The sequence below is a fragment of the Bubalus bubalis genome, chromosome 3 (genome assembly GCF_019923935.1).
Source record: "Bubalus bubalis isolate 160015118507 breed Murrah chromosome 3, NDDB_SH_1, whole genome shotgun sequence".
Classification (NCBI taxonomy): domain Eukaryota; kingdom Metazoa; phylum Chordata; class Mammalia; order Artiodactyla; family Bovidae; genus Bubalus; species Bubalus bubalis.
This window is the reverse complement of record NC_059159.1, coordinates 75165149-75172385: the sequence shown is the minus strand read 5'-3', so window position 1 is coordinate 75172385 and position 7237 is coordinate 75165149. Positions and strand designations below refer to the sequence as shown.

At 33.5% G+C, this 7237-nt stretch overlaps 1 long non-coding RNA gene across 1 annotated transcript in view; it reads right to left on the bottom strand.

Moving 5' to 3' along the window:
* Positions 1-2974: 2974 nt before the first annotated feature.
* Positions 2975-7237, bottom strand: part of LOC123332756 — a 64297-nt gene continuing 60034 nt past the window's right edge. Inside the window, exons 2-3 of the long non-coding RNA XR_006549761.2 lie at positions 6363-6472; positions 2975-3034 (exon numbers count right to left, since the gene is read on the bottom strand). This is a non-coding gene — a long non-coding RNA (uncharacterized LOC123332756). The remainder of the gene's footprint in view (positions 3035-6362; positions 6473-7237) is intronic.

Genomic DNA, 7237 nt, shown 5'->3' with positions numbered 1-7237 from the left:
CTAATGAAGGTAAGTGATTATGATCACTATGTAAGATAGATTCCATTCACACATAAATATACACATGAATGTAAGCATGAACATTCATAAATATTATATCAAGTACTACCGACTGAGCTCTTAATATACTGTGTTTTGTTTAAAGGTACATTATGAATTCACTAAGGAATCTTATACATCTTTTTATTATAATATGACTCCATATAGATAGATAATTGCACAAGACCAAAATGCCATAATTATGTGAGGAAGCAAAATAAAGCAATTCTAATTATTTAGTCTTAAAATCTTAACTGGAAGTATTGTTGACCCTTTAAATCAACCTTGAGTGCTTTTATAAGGCAGAAGTAAAAGGTACGTGCACAAATCATTTACTGCAGCATTATTTATAATATTACAAACACACACATGTGATTGCTTCTTTCTTTCTCCTCTTTCCTTTCTCTCCCTTCTCCTCTCTTTTTCACACACACACACACACACACACACACACTGTATTGAGGCATATATCAAAATAAGTATTTTTGGAAGACTCCTCAAATAACAACATGAGTTGTTAACTTTACAGATGCAATTTCAAGTGATTTTCAACTTTTTTCCCATTCAGTTGGGATACTACTTCCTAAATGAGCCTACTCCATTTTGATGCTCACAATAAGAAGTATAGTTTTGCTTATTTAGAGACAGAGTAGAAAATTCTGCCATTAATGAGCAATTAGATAGCATGTAACCGGAAAAACATGCAAAAACAAAAAAGTGATAGACAAACGGATGCTGTCTATCACAGCATCCTAAAACACAGGAACTAAACTGAAGGGATCCATACAGGTCAGAGTGAGCTACATTTTAGAGCAGAAATGCAAAACGAGACTCCCCTAAAGGAAAATATCAACAATTAAAAAACACATGAGGAAGAGATGATATAAGTGCAAGAAATCAGAATGCTGCTTCAATTTACACAGAAGAAATGAATTTGAGAAGAATCACACTACATAAATGCAATCTTGCATACATTTGGTTTAGCTTGGAATTCTGAAAAAGATGACAGATACCTATATGGAATGGAAAGCAAAAAATATTCTGTGAAAGGAGAATAAGATATTTTCTAAAACAGTAGACCATAGCCAATGCAGGTTCTTTTTTTGGTGTCTGATGGGAGAGGAAAATTCAGAGATAAATTAATGTTCAGACTGAGGTCAAACAATTGCCAAAGTCAAATCAACATAGATAATTGCAGAATTTGTTTATAGAAGGTGACTAGTTTAACTACAATTGAGAATACACACTGAGCAATAGTAGAAATTAGATTGGAAATTTAAGATGGGTTAATATGAAGAGAAACTTAAAAAACTTACTCAAGCTTAATTTGGCAGACAGTAATATAGTATCATAGTGTGTTGATGCTAAATGGGTTTCGGTCATTCACTCCAATATTTTGGAATTTTTAATGAGAATAAGCTTTAAATGGCTTGATCATAATGATGGTGTAAACATATAACTCAAATTATATTTTCATGAACATAAACAATGAGATCATGTTATGATTATTTGGGGAACTGTAATCTCTAAATTGTATAGAGGAAATAATAACCAGGATTCAATGGAAGTAAAAATAAATTAGAAAGACCAGAAAGCACTTCCAAAGGAATGTATAAACATAAAAACTGAATATATTGTTTGGAAATGAGAGGAAAGTGTGAGTCTCAAGAATTTTCAACTGAAGCTGTAAGAAACTGTAGTGAACATAAGAATTGTAAAGAAAAAGTCATCAATGCTAGATTTCCAAACTAGAAGACTTTGATGCAACTAGGCATATTCAAAGATCAATTGCAAAAAGAAATGACATATTTGTCAGAAAATAATCTACAGGCTAGTTATTTTAAGGAAGTAATAATATCAATTTAATTCTTGAGACATCTATGGAATCAAAATAATTTGGTTTTGCACTATTTCTGAAAACACAACCCTTTTTTAAAAAAATTATTTTACAGAAAATCTTTCCCCCTGCATATCATCAGAAAGAAACCTGGGCTTCAAGGAATTCATTTCCCAATATTTAATTTGCTTATTCCTTGGGATTAGCAATCTTCCTGGGGGGGGGCAGTTTAAATGAAATGACAATTATATTGTCACTGGGGCTTTCATTCCAAAATGGAAACCAAAGACCAAATTCGGATTTTCAAAAGATATAAATCTCTGTGTCTTTCTCATGTATTCCCATCCTTCCTTCCCCTACATTCCCCCCACATTCTTCCCCTCCTCTCCTCCCCTCCCCTCCTTTTCTCTTCCTCATTCCCTTTCTTCCTTCTCCCTTCTACCTCACACATATACAATACTGCCAGAAGTTTTGTAGAAAGTAAATATATTACACTGTGCGTAACATGTTGGTTTGACATGGGTAAGTAATTTACACAACATAACTTATTAAACTCAAATTACCAGTATGCTCAGGCTTTTACCCTTTATTTTATTCTTCATCAACTTTCAATTCATCCTTGCTCCTCTAAACACCCAAGACATAAAATTATCTACCTCCACGGCCCTGGGGAAATCAAGTGCTTTTATTCTGACTTCTTGAGGTCCTGTCCTTTGTTTAGGCTAAACTACATGCAAAACAGCCCTTGACATTTCATGATGCTATCTCTGGTAAATATTTCTTGTGGCAGGTCTCTCCTTTTTCTGACTGTGTTATAGTGTTCACGGTTTATCTTACAACTTTTATTACTAATCTGCTTCAATTTCTCCTTTCTTAGACAAAGACCTATTTAAGAACAATTGCAGTGCCTTCTTTGATAGCAGAGAGTATGAGTACACCGATGGAAGGTGAGTGTGTGTGCACTTAGTCACTCAGCCGTGTCCTTTGGGGTCCCATGGACTGTAGCCCTCCAGGCTTTAGTGTCCATGGGGATTCTCCAGGCAAGAATACTAGAGTGGGTCACCATGCTGTCTTCCAGGGAAACTTCCCAACCCAGGGATGGAACCCAGGTCTCCTGCATTGCGGGCGGATTCTTCACCAGCTGAGCTACCAGGAAAGCTAGATGGAAGGTACAGACATTCAAATTATGATGTATAACCTGAAACTTACAAAATAAAAATCAGATGACAAGAAGAAACAAGAAGGCAACAGATACTCTATCAATGAAATGTACTCAAAGAGAATTCAAAACTTTTTTTTTTATGATTTAGCTGCTTTTTATTGAGTATTCAAGGTACATATGAATATATCATTATGACCCAAAATATATACTTGTATCTGTTTTCCATTTATTTCTTCTTTATTTATGTTAAAATGCTCTATTGGTTATATATTTTTACAAAATCATTAATAATAGAAAACTATCACATCTATGGAAATATAAAATATTAATTAGTCACAGTGACTTCTATAGGGCCAATAAAACTCTAAGTATAAATATAACTGCATTATAATAAGCAATGGGGAAGGTTTAAAATAAATTAAAATTCACCTGATCTTGCAGAAAGCCAGAACAAGAAAGTAATGCTTTGACATGTAAAACTCTTACTTTCTACATGGGAGGTAAAATATACTTGTCATCATCTATAATGATGCATGAAATACTTTTTCCACAACTCACTGAAATATCCATAAAGTCTAAATTTTTAAACAGAATTGTTTTATCACTAGATAATATATAGCAGCTCATATATTTTCTAAATCATTAATTAAAATTGGAGAGGATAAATCTAAGAAAAAACCTTCCATTTGACAACTGATCATCTAGCCATTTTTTTTATGGATAATACAGTCCAGGCAAAACTTTGTAGAAATATATATATATATATATATATATATATATATATATATATATATCTGTATTATATACTTCATTGTTTTCAGTCCCTCACCCAAATAAAATACACAATATTTTGTTAAAATAAATGTATCTTTTATATGTTAACCCTACTAGAAACTGTAACAGAGTGTCTTCCTTTGTCAAAACTAGCAGAGTGCATTTGCTAGATGATAAAGTTATTAGATGTTGGAGCTTCTATCAGACATGACAGTGTGGAGCAAAAATCCCTTGGAATATGGAGATAAAACTTTTGTTAAGCCACTGAGACTGTGGGATTGTCTATCAACACATATCCTAGCCTAACACGTACGTACTTTAATAATATTACTACTTTCTACATACCACGTGCTAGATACTTTTTCACTAATCTGTGTTGATATGTCTGGCGTATGTATCAATCTTATAGTATGTCTTATCTAATTATTTACTTTATTCTCTTTTTAATTATTTAAATTTGCAGAATCAAAATAACATTCCTACTTTTACTTCTCTGTCCTGCCAAAACCTAGAAAATAAACTTTTACTATAAGAACATCTATACCAATAAACTTCTGAATCCAAAAGACATAAAGTTATATGAAAGCAGAGGTCTCACTTTGCTAAAATTCTTGGGGTTACATTGGACTAACTTTGAGACAAAAGATATGGCAGAGTCAATGAGATGTTCACAGTGCTAAAGAGCAAGAAAGATAGTTCCATGTGATTTCTTGGAAAGTTTTCTAATGTAGAAGGATGTAAAGACCATGTACATCTGACCACCTGAATTTTCATAATAGGGATATGCTTTGTTTTTAAAAAGATATAGTCTCATTTTCTAGCACTTTGAATAAACCATTAATACATTTTCTAGAAAAACAGTCTCAGAGACAAAAACATGTGACAGAGAGATGTGAATAACTGCAAACCTGTGAACAATGTTCAACTTACCACACACAAAATAAAACAGTGCATTTGACTATTTTATTCACAAACACTGAAAATAATTCTAGAAAATAGAGTTGGTATTGTACGAAGCAACTCACTATTTAAAGATAGTTTTTTGGAATGAAGAGTGGTATAAATCTTCCCTCAATTTATGTCAAAATAGTGTAAATATTATCCAGAAAAATCTAATTATAATGGAAATAAATGGAAGCAGCTATAAAGTCCAGATTAGGAGATTCAAGAAAAAATAAGAGGAATTCATGTGGAATACAAAGAACTTAACTTATAGATTGAGTAGAAATAGATTTAAACACAAGCAAACATTCATTTTTACAAACATCTATTCATCGTTTACTAGTTGTATTTGTGTCGCAGGCGGCGTAGTCACCTGGGAGGAAACACATGTCTGTTCAAACCTATAGCATATTCAAACAGTAATAAAATTAAAGAAAATGGAAATCAGAAGATGTGATAGGGAATTGTGAGGTGCGGCTGGGACCCCAGGGGGTCATTCAGATGGACAGTGCAGTGCGACTTTACTGACAAGTGCCCTTTAACAGGAGACTTAAAAGACAGGAAAGAGCCTGACATAGCTGAAGGAAAGTCATCCAGACAAACAGAATGCAGATGCTCCCAATGGAAATGAGCTCAGCGTTCAAAGAACAGAAAGAAAGCAAGGGTCAGAGTCTAGCAGGCCGCATGAAGAGTGCTGGGGAACAAATTCCAAATTAGATGGCCAAATTATGAGGCACTCGCAGGCCGTGGTAAGGAGGATAGACTTTATTTCAGGTGCTGGGATTGAAAACTAGAGTGCGTCGTTCACTCTTAATATAAAATAGAACTTTATTAGGTTACTGCACATATAAATGTGGGGCTCAGGGATGAGTCAGAGATTTGGGGAGCCCTTTGCACAGAAATAGTTTTATCAGTCAAAGTAACGGATGAGAACACAGTGTAGAGAGAAGACTCCATTTAGAAGTCTTAATTAAGTTCCCCTTTAAATCTAAGTTCCTTAATATCCACCATAAAAGTCAATCATGCTTTTTTTCTCTTTTCAGAAAAATATGAAATTGACATGGCCATTTCATTCAATAAGTTGTAGAAAAGCCCCACAGTGTCACATTTCATAGGAGGACCACTCATCAGTATTACTATTTTTCTTTAACTAGTAATTCAGAAGTGAATGCTTACTCTGCTTTCTACCAGCGTGGAATAAACTTAATAGAATTCTTCTCAGGTTTTATTTTCCAAGCACCATGCAACACAAAGCTTTCTTTTTTTTTCCCCCTAAGACTAAACTGACTAAACCATGGATGACTATTCCCCCTCTGTAAGCAGAAATAACCCTCTTCTTGATTAATTTGAAAAATCCAGTGGTAGATTAAATGGTACTATTTATTGGATGCAAAGCTTATGTGAATTTTTATTGTCAGAACTACTTTGATCAGTGGTCATTCTTTACAAATGTCATGTTTTCTATTGACAACTTTCCTTATGAGAACCCAGACATGTCCAGCACTGATATCTTTTGAGAAAAAATAATTTTCCTCTGCTGAAGGGAATAGAAAACTAGTATTTAGAAAATTACGTTCTTGGGTTGTAGTGCCTCAGAATTTGACTCACCTGTCTCATTCATGTGTCTCCCCTCAAATCGTCTTCTGCCTCAATAGAACATACAGATTTTACTTTTCTTCCTACAGTCTGGTTGAATCATTAGGTTGTAACAAAATCGTCTGCAAATCATTCAAAAATATATATGTAAGCACATCACCAAGGCAGAAAGTATATTACCTGACACCACAAAGTGTCAGGTTGATGACACTTTGAGATGGTTAATGTGTTTACTTGTTGTTGATCCTACGGTTTTCTGTTCATTTTGTGTATTTTTTTTTTTTTCCTTTTGGTATCTGACCTAATTTCTAAGAGCCATTGTATTCCAGGCCTGAGATTTCTAGAGAAGAAAAAACAATAGTTTCACTGTAGGGACTAACCTGGAGGTAAGTGACTTCATCTTTTTCCTTGCCATTACTACATTTAAATATGATTTATTGCTTAATATACAGAAAAATAAACTAAGTGAAATTACAGGAGAAGTAAAAGTAACAAAAAACACTGCACTGAAACACGATATCTTCTGATGTAATTATGGCCAAAAACTGAACTCATAGTTCTATATTTTTACTAAGTCTATCAACATGGAGATTAGCAAATGTTTAATTTTTTGAAAGGCATGATATCCTTACATGTGGAACTCTGAGAACATAAACTACTCATTCTCTTTTTCTTTCTTGTGTTGCCAGAACCTAAGCACCTGTGTTTAAGTTTATTTAGGCAGTACATGGAACTCTATATATTATCAGATACCATTGAAACAAACATAAAAATAAACAAGTAGAAATACTATTGATTACTTCATTCATACAGTAAATTCTAAAATCACTCTCTGTATTCATGCATATTGTATACTGGCATTAATAATCATATATCTTTAAGAGTGA